This window comes from Symphalangus syndactylus, chromosome 19, assembly GCF_028878055.3.
Source record: "Symphalangus syndactylus isolate Jambi chromosome 19, NHGRI_mSymSyn1-v2.1_pri, whole genome shotgun sequence".
Taxonomy (NCBI): Eukaryota; Metazoa; Chordata; class Mammalia; order Primates; family Hylobatidae; genus Symphalangus; species Symphalangus syndactylus.
In genome coordinates this window covers 54,562,844-54,579,078 of record NC_072434.2, presented here as the reverse complement: position 1 = coordinate 54,579,078, position 16,235 = coordinate 54,562,844, and the positions used below count along the sequence as shown (strand labels likewise).

Below are 16,235 nucleotides of genomic sequence, written 5' to 3'. Positions count from 1 at the left end.
AGCAAACACGTCCTTCTTCACATGGCATTAGCAAGGAGAAATGCCAAGAAAAGGGGTAAAAGCCCCTTATAAAACCATCAGATCTTGTGAGAACTCACTATTATGAGAACAGCATGAGGGGTAACTGCTCCTCTGATTCAATTACCTCCCACCATGTTCCTCCCATGACAAGAGAGGATTATGGGAACTACAATTTAAGATGAGATTTGGGTTGGGTGGGGACACAGACAAACCATATCATTTACCGCGCATGGTACTAAAAGTATGATACAAAGTCTGTGAAAAGCTTAAGCCTTGCTAAAAGATGTAATTTGATTTGAACCTGGTCAGACCATTTCCTAGATGTGTGGCCTTGGGCAAATGACTTAATTGCATTCAAACTTACCTATAAAATGGTGTAACACTTTCATTTTCAGGGATGCTTTGGGGATTAAATTAGTTAATACATAAAGTGCCCAGGTCACAGGAGGTGCTCAATAGTGGAAACTATATCATTAAGTAAGATCTTCTAATCCTTGTATAAGGGCTCTTTTTAACATCTTCATTCTCTCAAGAATCACTGGGTATCTGGGTTTCTTTAAACAGAGACTCCTGCAATGGCATCTGAAAGATTAACCATCCTCCCACCCCTACCATACTACCCTTTATCACAAATCCACAAATTGAGTGTCCTTTTTTCTTCAACATTTGCCAATGGTTAGCTCCATCCCTCTTATCTTCCAGGTCTTTCTCTACCAAGGTAATTCTCATTGTTTGGTTAAGATGCTACTTGAGGCTCAATAGAAGAATGGTACTTTCTAGCTTTACCATGTGGTATGGAATATGGTTCAGGCATCAAAACTCTCTCCTTGGCACTGACATCAAAGAGAAAGTGCTACATTTAGCAGAACTTGCAAGAGGCAGTGCTATAATCAGGTATCCATCTGCTTGGCAAGTGCTGGCATTTTCAGCCTTTGTCTCCTTCCATCATGTTGAACAACATTATGATACTGAAAAGGATAAAAAATCCTTAAAAGCATGGAAATATAAAGGCATCATAGACCAAGTGAAATTGCTTCCCTTTGCTTATAATCTTCCCTCTGACCAGATGCCACTTCTCTAGATTTTCCACTGACACCCTTTAGGAGTTCACAGGGGAACTAAAAAAAAAATCTCTAATTATATACCCATTTTGCCCTTCCCTGTTTAATGCCTAGCTCCCCCACTGCTCTATGAGTCCATGAAGGTAGTAGAGACTGTGTTCATTTTGTTTTGTTCTGTTTCCCTAAGGTCTAGCAGAATTTCTGGCACACAGTCCTCAGGATGTATTTGTTAAATAAATGAATAAATCACTGATGGAATAAATGAAAAAGTGATTAGTGAAGGAGTAAATAAGTAAATAGATAGTTCCAATACAAGGTATTAAGTACAATGCTTGCAGGAAATACGAGGCATATTAAGAATCAGCAGAGGATGAGGAAACTCAATCTAAAAGAACCAGGAAAGCTTCCTGTACTAGTCCATTGCTATAAAGAAATATCTGAATGGGTGTTTTATAAAGAAAAGAGGTTTAATTGGCGCATGGTTCTGCAGGTTATAGAGGAAGCATGGTGCCAGCATCTGTTCAGCTCCTAGGGAGGCCTCAGGGAGCTTTTGCTCATAGAGGAAGGTGAAGCAGGAGCGGGCATATCACACGGCCAGAGCAAGAGCGAGAGAGAGATATTTGGGGAGGTAGTTGTATTAGTCTGCTCTCACGCTGCTAATAAAGACATACCTGAGGCTGGGTAATTTATAAAAGAAAGAGATTTTATTGACTCACAGTTCCACATGGCTGGGGAGGCCTCACAATCATGGCGGAAAGCAAAGAGGCATGAAGTCACCTCTTACATGGTGGCAGGCAAGAGAGCGTGTGTAGGGGAACTGCCCTTTATAAAACCATCAGATCTTGTGAGACTTATTCACTATCACGAGAACAGCATGGGAAAAACCTGCCCCCATGATTCAATTACCTCCCACCAGGTCCCTCCCATGATATGTGAAGATTATAGAGGTTACAATTTAAGATGAGATTTGGGTAGGGACATAGCCAAACCACAGACAGGAGACACACAGACAGGAGACACTGTCTCCTAGGCAGACAGAACTCCTTGTACCTAGTTTAATCAGAGGAGCCACATACTTTTAAATGGCCAGATCTCATGTGAACTCAGAGCCAGAGCTCACTCTCTCCAAGGGAATGTCCCAAGCCATTCATGAGGGATCTGCACTCATGATACAATCACCTCCCACCAGGCCCCACCTCCAACATTGGGGATTACATTTCAACATGAGATTTGCATGGGGACAAATATCCAAACTATGTCACTTCCCAAAGGAAGTGACAGCTGCTTTGAGTTTTGAAGTACAAACAGGAGTTGGTTTTATGGAGTTGGTAATGGAAGGGCATTCTGGGTAGAGGGAACAGCTTGGACAAAGGGAAGAGGTGTGATACAATGTGGCACGTTCAGAGAATTACAAGTAATTCTTTTGACCTAGACAAAGTACCTTCCACCGCCTTTCCCTGACCAACTTTCTTGCTTGATTCCACACAACTCCAGTTAGACACAACTTTACTCAGTTTTCAAAACACAGCAGGCCCTGGTCAGTCACCATGTCTTTGTGCATGTTGGTTCTCCTGCCCCTCTCTGCCTGCCTAAATTTTAACCAACCTTCATGAGCCAATGCTGCTTCCCTTGCTTCAGGGGCCTTCTCTGTGGGCTCCATCCCTGAATAAGAGGCACGGACACTCCTTCACACTACTGGTTCCTCCACAGAGGGCAGGGCATGCTCTCCCTGTCTCAGTCTCTCCTGCCAAGTTCCTGCCACACCTCATTTATCCCCTGCTACTCGGCTGCCTTGGTCTCTCAGTCAGACAAGGATGGAACAGGAATATGATGCTAGCAGCATTAAGCTGGTGTTTCAGAAACGGTTTTCATGGAACAGTGAGCTAAGCATATGATTTTTAAAAAGAGGGCTTCCAGATGAACTGTTAATTCCATTTTTAATTTCTTTTAGGTTCCCTGGGGGCACTGAGCGATGGCGTTTTTGTTTCTGTAGGAAATGGAGTCTCTTCATCCTTGATCTAGGGGAGATGGGCACTGCTATTAAAATTGCAGTCTCATTCCTGGCCCCATTAGAGCCTAAATCAGAGCTTTTAAATACAAAGGGAAAGGAGATTTCCTTGGATCTAAGCCTTTGCTCCCTTTCACTGCCCTGGGCCAGGGAAGAAAAGGAAGAGAAGGTAACCCTTGAATATCTTTTTCTGTTCCCCTAACCTTCTATATTTCACAGAAACTTCTTTTTGCAGCTTTTATCACCTGCCTAATTCATTCTCATGCTTCAAGGCCTTGCTCAGATGCCCCTACCTCTCTCCATCTTTCCTGGTCACCACACTGTGCATTAACTGCTCCCTTCTCTCTGAAGCCAGAGCCTTTTCTTTATGCCTCCATCTTAATGCCTCTCAGTGTGATTTTTATAAGAATCAGTTGCCTTCACTTCTCACCATTTGTGCCATAAGTTCTCTAAGGCAATGACTCTCAAAGTTGTCCCTAGACCTGTAGCATCAGCTTCACCTGGGCACTTATTGGAAATGGAAATTCTCAGTGTTCCTTCTGGAGTGCCACTCTTCAACCAGACCTACTGATTAGAAACTCCGGGGGTGAAACCTGGCAATCTGAGTTTCAGTAGGCCCTCCAGAAGATTCTAAAGCACATTGAAGTTTGAGGGCCATTATTTTAAGGATAGGAACAGGGAACTATTAGTCTGAGAAAGTACCCCTCACCAAATGTACACACACAGTAAGTCCTCAATAAATGCTTTATTGAATGGAAGTGTTTACATGACACAGCCCCTAACATGCTGGTAATAATAATCTATAGTGGAAAAGAAGATGCCTAAAGAAGCACCCACTCAATAATGGAGATGAGGGATATATGCACAACCGGCCAGCTAGCCACCCCACTAGTGCATCCTAAACCAATATAAAAAGTTGCAAAAGATTATGCTACATAACAGCAGGTATTCATTTCAAATCAGCTGATAACTGCTATGTTTCTGAGACACTCCTGAAATATTTACCACCAGAAGTTCTTCATTATTAAGAGTGGTGTGGTTGGATAGTTCTGAGATCTCTGTTTGCATCCAAAGCTGCTTCACAGACTTTGAGGATGGAGGCTACCACGTTTGGGAGCCCTGGCAGCAGAGGCAGGCAATAACAGCACTTATTATTGTATGGATTCAATATAAAGCAGGTCAAAATCCTGTTCCCTGGAACACAAAAACTACCTAGAATAAAAGTCTGAAATAACACAGCTGCCTTCTAAGCTGTTATTATTTTCCTCCAATAACAGCATGGCAAAGGGTTTCACTTTACTTACCTTACTCAAGAAAGACTCCTAGTTTCAAAACAAAAGATTACAGTCCCCTCACCCAGATCCTTTCTACCACGTTTTTCTCGCCCTGACAGTACCATATATCTGAATATGTATTTTTTCACACAACCAGATTTTAACTGCACAAACAGGATGATGTCTTGACAGAGCATTTATTTTATCCTTACTGCCTTTTTCCTCCATTTAATTCCTTCCTTCCGTTTAGTTGCATTTTATTTCTTTAAGGAGAGTCAGTACATTTTAATCACAATGTACACTGGCTTGCTAGAACTATTGATGGAAGAATTCAAAGCTCAACACTCAGTTCATTTAGATGGGAACTACCAAGTTCAATGAGAAAAGCAAAGGGTAAAATGAAATTACACAGCTTTTTGGCTGATTTCCCATTTCTGTGTATATAAAGGCATGGGATGGCCTTTGATGGCCCAGATTCTGAAACAATAATGCCCTAGGAGGAGTTCATATAATATTAAAAGCATGTTATTAAGGGAGATAAATATAAAACCCAATTTTATTTTAAAAACTGACTTGGCAAGTAAAGATTATCAACAGTCCTTTCTTTCTTACTTCAAAATAACAATTATCACCAAAATAATGATTAACATTTGTACAGTGCTTTACAGTTTAGAAAATGCTTTTTACATCCATCAAGTCCATTAATCAGTATGGTCATTACTAATAGCTAAGATTTACATAGAGCTTACAATTCACCAGGCATTGTGCCAAGCACCTTACATGGATTATGTAACTTAATCTTTATAACAACCCTGGGGTACGTCCTCATTTTACATAAATGAAAACCAAAGTTAAGTGACTTGCACTAGGTCACGCAGTTGGTAAGCCATCAATCTAAGATGTAAACCCAAGCTCTGACTCTACCAGAATGAGTAGAAGCATTTTATAGGAAAGAATTTCAGGCTCAGCCAAGTTTGGTGATACACCTGGGGTCACCCAGCAGTAAGCAGCAGAGCCTGAATGAGAACACAAATGTCCTGATTGCCCAGGTCAGAGTTGTGCCATGCAGCTTGGGCATACCATGTCCACACACAGGCCCACAAGAGACAAAGGCCCTTGCTGCTATTCCAGTCTGTCTCCTAGGCAGACAGAACTCCTTGTACCTAGTTTAATCTTCCTTCTATAGCTAACAAACACAGTAAAACAGAAAAGAGAAAGAAGAATAACAAATAAGTGCTACTGAAAAAGAACATCAGAAGAGGCAAAGCATAGGCAGTCAGGGGATGGGGCTGCAGATGGGGCTGTGTGAGAATACAAACAAGAGATGGAAACCTTTTGTACTTGCTAATTATTCAGAAAGGCTACACTGTACTGCATGAAAGAACCAGCCCAAACCAGCTTCACATGCCAAGGAATATCCATTGCAGACATTCCTTTCACAGTGAGGTGCCATCCTGCCAGAGGATGCAGGAATGATGTGATGGTAGCACAGATCCCTGATGAGACTTTTTGGGGGCAATGCCTATACCTGCAGGTGCAGTGCCCTGCAACGTGCCTGGCACATTTGGAACTCCCAGAGAGTTTTGCTGAATTGAACTGGTGGTCATTATCCGCAACACATGATGCATCTCTGGCTCGGTTTCTTTTCTGTAAAACGGGAACAATATTAGTACTCCCTTCACATGGATGTCCTAAAGATTAAATATAATGATGAAAATAAGGCATAGAGCACATAGTCTGGCCCACAGTGGGTGTTCGATAACTGATGGTAGTGTTGGTTGTTAATATGGCATCACATGAAGGCATATTGCTAAATACTACAATTACCGAAATCCAGTCCTAATTCCTCATTTTACAGATGGGGAAATTGAGGCCCATAGAGAGAAAGAGCTTATCTCAGCAGTCACTCAGCTTCTATCAGGGAGATTAAAAGAGCAGTCACTCAGCTTTTATCAAAGAGAAAAATAGAAAGTCAACTGTACCTACTACATCTGCTGGTCCAGTGATTGTTTCCACGGACATGCGCTTCACTGACATAAAAGGAAGAATTTAAGCAGCAATATCTGACTGCTGCTCCCAGTCTAGAAAGGACATGCAATGTGGGTTTGAACTGCATGGGTCCACTTACACATAGATTTTCTTCTACCTCTGCCACCCATGAGATAGCAAGACTAACCCCTCCTCCTCCTTCTCAGCCTCAGCCTACTTAACATGAAAACAGCATGAAGACCTTTATGATGATCCACTTCTACCTAATGAACAGTAAACATATTTTCTCTTCCTTGTAATTTTCTTAATAACATTTTCTTTTATCTAGCTTACTTTATTGTAAAAATACAGTACATAATCCATATAACATACTAAATATGTGTTAATTGTTTAGGTTATTGGTAAGGCTTCTGGTCAACAGTAGGTTATTAGTCATCATGTTTTTCGGAAGTAAAAATTAAACTCAGATTTTGACTTCATGGGAGATTGGCTCTTCTAACCCTCCTGTTGTTCAAGGGTCGACTGTACATATACATAGTGAAGTGGCAAATTAACATATCCATATATTCATCACCTCAAATAGTTACCGTGTGTGTGTATGTATGTGTGTGAGGAACACCCAAAATCTACTCATAGTAAATTTCTTATATATAATACAAAATAATTAACTAGTCCTCAAGCTGTACATCAGATTTCTAGAGTTATTCATCCTGCATTACTGCAAGTTTGTACCCTTTGATCTACATCTCTCCATTTTCTCCCCTTCCCACTCCTGGTAACCGTGGTTCTATTCTCTGTTTCTATGTAATCTATGTTATCTACATTCCACATATAATTGAGATCATGTGATATTTGTCTGTCTCTGCCTGGCTCTATTTCACTTAGCATAATGTCCTCCAAGTTCATCTATGTTGGCACAAATGGCAGCATATCCTTTTTTAAGGCCGAATAGTATTCCATTTATAATATATACCAGAATATTCTATTATAAATATAATATATAACATATATTAAATGTTATATATTACATATATATGTGAAATATATAACATATGCCATAATTCCTTTATCCATCCATCCATCCATCAATGGATACTTAGGTTGTTTCCATATCTTGGCTATTGTGTAATGCTGCAATGAACATGACATTACCTCACACCTGTTAGGATAGCTATTACCAAAAAGACAAGAAATAGTAAGTGTTGGCAAGGATGTGGAGAGAAGGGAACCCTTGTACGCTGTTGGTGGGAATGTAAATAGTATAGCCATTGGCTGGGTGCAGTGGCTCATGCCTGTAATCCCAGCACTTTGGGAGGCTGAGGCGGGCAGATCACTGGAGATCAGGAGTTTGAGACCAACCTGACCAATATGGTGAAACCCCGTCTCACTAAAAATACAAAAATTAGCTGGGCATGGTAGCGGACACCTGTAATCTCAGCTACTCAGGAGGCTGAGGCAGGAGAATAACTTGAGCCTGGGAGGCGGAGGTTGCAGTGAGCTGAGATCATGCCACTGCACTCCGGCCTGGGCAACAGAGCAAGACTCTATCTCAAAAAAAAAAAAAAAGTACAGCCAGGCCAGGCGCGGTGGCTCATGCCTGTAATCCCAGCACTTTGGGAGGCCGAGGCAGGCAGATCACGAGGTCAGGAGATCGAGAGCATCCTGGCTAACATGGTGAAACCCCGTCTCTACTAAAAATACAAAAAATTAGCCAGGGGTAGTGGCAGGCACCTGTAGTCCCAGCTACTAGGGAGGCTGAGGCAGGAGAATGGCATGAACCCGGGAGGTGGAGCTTGCAGTGAGCCGAGACTGCACCACTGCACTCCAGCCTGGGCAACAGAGCGAGACTCCGTCTCAAAAAAACAAACAAAAAAAAAATAGTATAGCCATGATGTAAAATAATATAGAGGCTTCTCAAAAAAGTAAAAATAAAACTACCATATGGCCCAGTGATCCCTCTGCAGAGTACATACCCAAAGCAAATAACTTTCATTGAGAGCTTACTATGTGCTAGATATTCCCACAAATGCAATCTCATCTGACCTGTCAGTATAAAACTACAGGAAGCAGGCATTATTATTAAGTCCATTTTGCAGTAGAGGAAACTGAAGATTGGAGATATTAAATTAAAAAGCTATCCTGTCAACCATCCAATTAGCATTGGAGCAGGGATTTCAATCCATATCTGTATTACTCTGAAGTCCAGGATATTTTACAAAGACATACTACAGCTGGAGACAAAAAAAAAAAAAAAAAAAAAAAGCAGTCTAAAGTGCCAAAGAAAGCCCCTTGTGTTCTCAGTGACAAATGGAATTCAAAATCCATGAAACCAGGGAAAGTACTGACGAGTCATCATGTTCTTGCCAACATGGTAAGACTTCTGATTTTAAGGCCAAGCTTTCTCTGCAGCCTGACCTACCATATGCAACCCCCTCACCATCACTAGCCACGCATGCCTCAGTCCAACTGGTAACTCCCTACCACCAGGACTATTGCGCTTTATCTCTTAAACGGCCTGTCTTCCACTCTTTCACCCCTACAGGGTATTTTCTACATGGCAGCCAGACCGACATTTTCAAAACACACACATCATACTATTTCCTCAGCTTGAAACTGCCAACAGCTACCCACTGTCTTAGAATATATTCTGAACTCTTTACTGTGACCTGAAAGATGCTACATGGCTTGGCCTCTGTCTGCCTCTTGACTTTGTGAACTACCTCTTTCTCCCTTGCAAACTACATTTTGATCGCTAAGCTTCCTTTAGATCATTGTATTAGTCCATTCTCATGCTGCTAATAAAGACATACCTGAGACTGAGTAATTTACAAAGAAAAAAAGGTTTAATGGACTCACAGTTCCAAATGGCTGGGAGGCCTCACAATCATGGCAGAAGGCAAAGGAGGAGCACAGGCGTGTTTTACATGGTGGCAAGAAAGAGAGCTTGTGCAGGGGAACTGCCCTTTATAAAACCATCAGATCTCTCGAGACTTTTTCGCTATCATGAGAGCAGCACAGAAACTGTCCCCCCCTCCCCTAACCTCATGATTCAATTACTTCCCACCAGGTCCCTCCAACGACACATGAGGATTATCGGAACTACAATTCAAGATGATATTTGGGTGGGGACACAGCCAAACCATATCAATCATCAAATAGACTGTGATCTCCCCTGTCTCAGGGCTGTGGTGTGAGGTGTTCCACTGCCTGGAATGGTCTTTACTCCAAGTTCTTCATGCGAATTCATATGATTCTTCTTGCTATTAAGGCCTCAGCTTAAATATCACGTCCACAAACAGTTCTCCCCTGGTCACCCTACAATGGTAATAATTTCTACCCCTTTCTCTCCATTCTACTATCTCTTTTATTTTCTTCATAGTACTTCTTACTAAAAGTTTCTTGTCTACTTATTAATTTTCTGTCTCTCTCTGATCAGCAGATAGTAAGAACAAAGAGGTACAAGTTTTATGAATAGACATGAACAAAAGATTCTCTTGTTCTAGTGAACAAGAGATTCTAATAGGGATAGCCTCCAAGAAGGAGGAAGAACATAAGTGTTGATTATTATCACATAATTATAACTAAGGGAGGCAGGAGGGCTACTATCTATGGAAAGAAGAAAAGGCTTTATTCTACCTTGCAAGTGGGTGGTGATGGAGGCCACTATTTTTAAGACTTTAGGGCAGGCATATAGCAGGAAGGAAGCCATCAACTGTCTGCCCTTAGTGATAATTACCCTGACAGCGGCTGCTATGGATACGTTTCCTGAATACTAAGCCAGGTTCATACAGGGCTTCGGATCCCAAATTTGACAAGAGTCATACTCGGGCCCTGAACCATCAACCTGATACAACTCAAACAGTTCCCCAGGGCAAAATAGCACCTTTGGAACCTTAAATCGACAACTGAGTGTTGAAACCAAGAGCTGCACATATGCACACACACCTTGCTACAAGGTAGGAGGTGATTTTTACCGAAGGGGGAGTTTTCACAAAGCCTTCTTCTCTGCTCCCCTACCCACCACACTCACACTATTATTTTTGCAGCCTTTTACTGATAAATATGAGTTCAACCTTAAAACACCACATTTTCATCTTGAAATCAAGGTAGCTAACATAAAGAATAACAGAAATAGAAAAAAACTTCTTCTATAATGATGCTAAGTCAGTTGCTTACTGGTGATGCTTTCAGCCACAAAGAAAGGTTTAAATACTCTTCAGGGTAAATTTCTATTGTTACTCAAAAAGTAAGAGGGAGAGAGCCAGTGATTACATTAGCTTCCATTCATTGAAAGCCTTCTATGTACCAAGTGTTTTAAATGTATCATCTCTAAGACTTACAAATCACTGCAAAATAAGTGTTAGTTTTCTCATTGTACAGATAAAGGAAGAAAACTTCAGAGAGGCTAATAAACTTACTCATACTTAATAGCCAGGAAGTTGTAGAGCCAAGATTTGAACCAGTTATGCCTGGCCCCAAGGCACCCACATATTCTCTACCATGTCTCTACTCCAAAATCTCTAAGGGTCAAGGTCTTAGACTCACAGGTTCTATGTGCCTACAAACCCCAGAAGCAGCAGACAAATTAAATAATGCAGCAGTTTAAATAAGCATCTCCTTTGTCTGAGCAAGGCATTTCATAGCTCTTTTCCATCCGCTATTCACAGTCAAGCTTCTCCCCACCTGATAAGTACTTTACTAAAAATAACTGGAAGACAGGATAAAATGAAAAAAGGAGCATAGATAAAATGTGGCAACTTGCCCCAAAAGATTTCTTCTTGGATTCACACTCTCCAAGGCAGTGAATTTGGGTTTAGATAAAATACGAAGACTGGGAAGTTTAAAAAAAAAAAAGTGGGAGCAGGTTGAGAGGCTCACTTTGCTGTACCAAACAAACTCAAGGTAAGTTCCACTAAGTTTTAGTAAGACCATAGTTTTTTTTTTTTTTTTAATACTTTAAGTTCTAGGGTACATGTGCACAATGTGCAGGTTTGTTACATATGTATACATGTGCCATGTTGGTGTGCTGCACCCATTAACTCATCATTTACATTAGGTATATTTCCTAATGCTTTCCCTCCCCCACCGTCCTCCCACCCCACGACGGGCCCTGGTGTGTGATGTTCCCCTTCCTGTGTCCAAGTGTTCTCATTGTTCAAGTCCCACCTGTGAGTGAGAACATGTGGTGTTTGGTTTTTTGTCCTTGCGATAGTTTGCTGAGAATGATGGTTTCCAGCTTCATCCATGTCCCTACAAAGGACATGAACTCATCATTTTTTATGGCTGCATAGTATTCCATGGTATATATGTACCACATTTTCTTAATCCAGTCCATCATTGTTGGACATTTGGGTTGGTTCCAAGTCTTTGTTATTGTGAATAGTGCCACAATACACATATATGTGCATGTGTCTTTATAGCAGCATGATTTATAATCCTTTGGGTATATGCCCCGTAATGGGATGGCTGGGTCAAATGGTATTTCTAGGTCTAGATCCCTGAGGAATCGCCACACTGTCTTCCACAATGGTTGAACTAGGTTACAGTTCCACCAACAGTGTAAAAGTGTTCCTATTTCTCCACATCCTCTCCAGCACCTGTTGTTTCCTGACTTTTTAATGATCACCATTCTAACTGGTGTGAGATGGTATCTCATTGTGGTTTTGATTTGCATTTCTCTGTGGCCAGTGATGATGAGCATTTTTTCACGTGTCTGTTGGCTGCATAAATGTCTTCTTTTGAGAAGTGAATAAGACCATAGTTTTTGTTAAGTATTCTTCTCTAAGTCAACCAAAAAGTACCAAATATCTTGAAAATTTGTAAACAAGAAAATGAAATTGCATAGAAGGCTATCTTAACAGTGTCTGCCCTGTGTCTGCATACCCTGGCCAGAACGCTGCCTTACAGACTCATTCATTCTTTTGTGCATTCATTCAGCAAATGGTTCCTGAATGCATACTATGTGCAAAGTACCTGCTAGATACTGAAGATAAAGAAGGAAATAATTTGCAGCCCCTTTCCCTGGAGAGTTAATTCCAGTAAGGAAGAAAGACAAGTAAATACACATTTCAATATAGCTGGATAAATGGTAAAAGTCTATCCATTGGAAGAACAGTTGAAGCAAAGATTAGGAAACAACCAACTCTGTGGGGAAGGAACTTCTTGACCCAGGTTCTGAAGAACAAGTAGGTCTTTATCAGAGATTTAAGGAACAGAAGAATATCCCAGGCAGAGAGAACAAGATATGAAAAAGCACAGAAATCAGGAACAGGTTGATTCCAGGGTGAAAATGAGTAAAAATATTAAAGGGTTTTGAGGTGGGGTGGAGAAAGAAGATCAGATACATCAGGCAAATATATGGTAAAATCAGCATTTTTTTTGACTCATTTCCATGTTACTCAGTGATGTCCTGAAGAGGATACACATGGAAAGGGAAATTCTCATAAGCTCACGCAGGAACATAGTATACCCACCATTCTACAAGGTGGAATTTCATTATCCCTGGATGCTTGTCCATGTATATGAAGGGTTGATTCTTGGGCAAGTATTTGCCTAACAAGATCCCTACTCCACTCTACCACTGTCTCATCAGAGAGAAGGTAAAGAGAAATACCACAGTGAATCTGCATCCCAAAACAAAGCCATTGGAAGCAGTAAAGGAAGGGGTAAAGGGAAGTTTGAAGAATGACATTGATCATTGGCACATCAGGCACAAGCCTTCCTCCTGGGCAGCTCCTCTCCCTTCAAAGTACTACCTGTGCACCTTAGGAACATGCATGCAAATCTCTGCCTCTCAGTCTTCTCTGCAAAATGGGGAGAATGATGCCTGTCACACAAGGTTATCATTAGGATTACATGAGCTCTATCATGTTAATCCCTATTGCAACATCAGACATATACTATTTCCTTACTACACATTTAGTGCCAGTTTTCTTATCCTTAATTAAAGAGCCATTCATGGCAATGACTATGAAAGACAATATTACCAGTTTTTTCTATTATTCTCAACAAACCATTCACAGCATACGAGTAGTAAGTTTCAGTTTTAAAAGCACTTCAACATCTATTAGCCAATATAGTTATCTCAGTAACCTTCTGAGTTAGATAGAAAGAGTTATGTACAGGTGAGGAAGCAAGTGGCCTGTCAAAATTCACACAGTCATTAAATGACAGAGAATGAACTTGAAACTTTATCCTTTGTCTTCAAAGCTCCAAATCTGGACCACATGACATTCCTTCTGAGTACTCTTCTAGAAAGAAAACAAAAAATTGGCAGCCACTAGCAACCAGGCTCATCTTACTAAGTGCAATATTAGTGACAATTTCTTATAAAATGTGTGAACCTTCTTTTATGGCATGGCAAGTATCTTTGTCAAAGCCTACCTGTCCATCTAGAGATTCAAAAGACAGAGACCATGTCTCATTCATGCCTTTACCCCTGAGTGCCTGATAATATTTCTGTCATACAGGACAACTTTAGCATGTTTGCTGAATGAGTGGATGGATTTTATAGGCACTTACTGATTTACAAAGTACTTCCACATCTTTCATCTTATTTGATTTTCCAAAAAGCCCTGGAACACAAAGGAAAGCTGATATCATTATCCACATTGCAGAGATCATGATGAGCAGGTCATACCCAGGCTGCTGTTGTTTTCTCTCTTTTAAGAATTATAATGGATTCCTACTCCCTCCTGAAATAGATCCCAGCTGAATTCTACACACTGCTGTTGGCCCTGCCACACAAGTCTGCTTGAAAGCCAATATAGACACTGTTTTATTATTGTCTTTCATATCTTATGAAATACATCAAAATCTGAAAACCTCTGTGATAATTAGACCAAAAAAAGCTGAAACTGAACCATTCAACCTGGAACTGTAATGTGGGGTGATTGTTACATTCCTATTATTTCCTTTTCTCACCTCCTTTTGGTCTCCATTGTCTATAGGATGGAGTATTCATCTTCCTCCACAAAAAGAATCTGCTTCTTACAGAATAGAGCTGCCAGGATTGCAGGAGCCTTGTTCTCTGTGTTAACCCATCCTGTCGTGTTTGACAGCACACAGCTTCTCCTGAATGGCCTCCACCCAGTTTCTCGACTAGTGTGCTGAGGGCCTATCCCAAGAAGTGAAGCCTGGTAATAACACTCCCTTACACCAGGACTCCCCCCAAAACTACTGCACCTTGTGTTTATCCTTCTTCAGGGTGTCCAAAATCTATATCCTATCTACCTTTGCAGCCTCATCTTTTAAATTTCCTATGTTCCCTGCCTTCTACCAGACTCAAATAGTCAGTGATTCCCTAAACAACTTATTTGTGTTTCCTCATGTTATCCCTGATCCATCACCAAGGATGAAGCCTTCATTTTAAAAAACCCTCCCCACCCTTCAAGGGCTTTCCTTTGAAACCTCCTTTGGTTACCTTCAGCAAGTCATTCAACAAATATTCAGTAAGAAACTCCTTTTTACTGAAAAACCCCTATCCGGAGGAGCTTAATATCTATTGAGCAAAAAAAACTCAGTTAGAAAAACTCAACACAATGGCTGTCAAGGTGTTGGGTCAGCCACTGAAGGGAGTACAGCAGAGTCCATCCCAACCCTCACTGAGACTACAATCTAGGCAGAATGTGAGGAGCAGAAAAATGCACCACAAGATCACCGGGCTTGAAACAGACAGGAGTCCTGTGTCATGCAGTTCTTCATTCATTCATTCATTCATTAGCAATGTGCTAGGAATACAGAAAGGAATGTGATGTGGTTTCTGCTCTCAAGACTTTACAACCTGGCAGGAAAAACAGAGATATATATAGACAGGGCTCTGCCACAGGTAAGAAGCACCTGTACCAAGTACCAGGAGACTAAAGGAGGGTGACTGGCTCTGCCTATTAGAGTCCAGAATGCTCCAGAAAAGCGGAGTAATTGTCAGAGCTCTAAAAGAGAGTAGGAGTTTACCACGTAGAGAAGAAGAAAAGGGAATGGAAGGAGAAGAGAGAGAAGGAAAGAGTTGGTGGGGAGAAAGAACACTGTATCAGTCAGATGCCAGAGAAATTATCCCAGTTATTTTGGAATAGAGACTTTAATGGACAAAAGTGTTAAGAAGGTATAAAATTATTAGCTAAGTAACTGAGAGATTAAAAGGAATGCTAAGGCATCATGAAAGTAGCAATTGCAAGAAGTAGCTACTGCCCCTATAGGGAAAGGACAAAGGAAAAAACCTAGAGACTTAGAGGAGAAAACCCATTGGCAGGTGGTGGTGTTAAAATCAGATCTCCAAAAAAGGGCACTAGTCAGCCAGGGCTGGTGTCTCAGCTCAGAAGAGGGCCTCAGGGCCGGCCCAGACCTCTGAGGATGTCAGCTGGTACTAACGTTACCTAACTGAGGTGTGACAAAGCTGTCTGCAGGTGTTGGAAAAATGCAGCCTGGATTCTGCTGCTGCCAAGGGAAGGAATTGCAGCTGCCAAAGTGAAGAAGTATGTCTACACCTAGACTCTAGGTCAGTGGTTCTAAACCCGGGGTGATTTTGCCCTCTAGGGAACATTTGGCAATGTCTGAAGACAGTCTTAATTGTCACAACTAGGGGATGGGTACTACAATTTAGTAAGTAGAGGACAGGGTGCTGCTGAACATCCTATAACACGAGACACCATCCCCCAAGAAAGAATGACTCAGTCCAAAATGCCAAAGTTGAAAACCTATTCTAAGTTAACACTGCAAAAAACGGAAAGCAAACCAGCAGCAAGTCCTGCCTGGCCCCATCCAGCCATGGAGTCTCCCTGTAGCACCCCCTATTGGCAGAGCCTAAGAGGGAGCCAGTGGACAAAGCAGAAATAAAAATTTCATCACAAAGTTAAGAACAAAAGGGTAGGGTTGTAGCTAAGTGAC

The 16,235-nt window shown here is 41.3% G+C and overlaps 1 long non-coding RNA gene across 1 annotated transcript in view; it reads left to right on the top strand.

The window, feature by feature from the left end:
* Nucleotides 1-10,141: 10,141 nt before the first annotated feature.
* Nucleotides 10,142-16,235, top strand: part of LOC134731992 (uncharacterized) — a 43,575-nt gene continuing 37,481 nt past the window's right edge. The window contains exon 1 of the long non-coding RNA XR_010114773.1: nucleotides 10,142-10,309. This is a non-coding gene — a long non-coding RNA (uncharacterized lncRNA). The remainder of the gene's footprint in view (nucleotides 10,310-16,235) is intronic.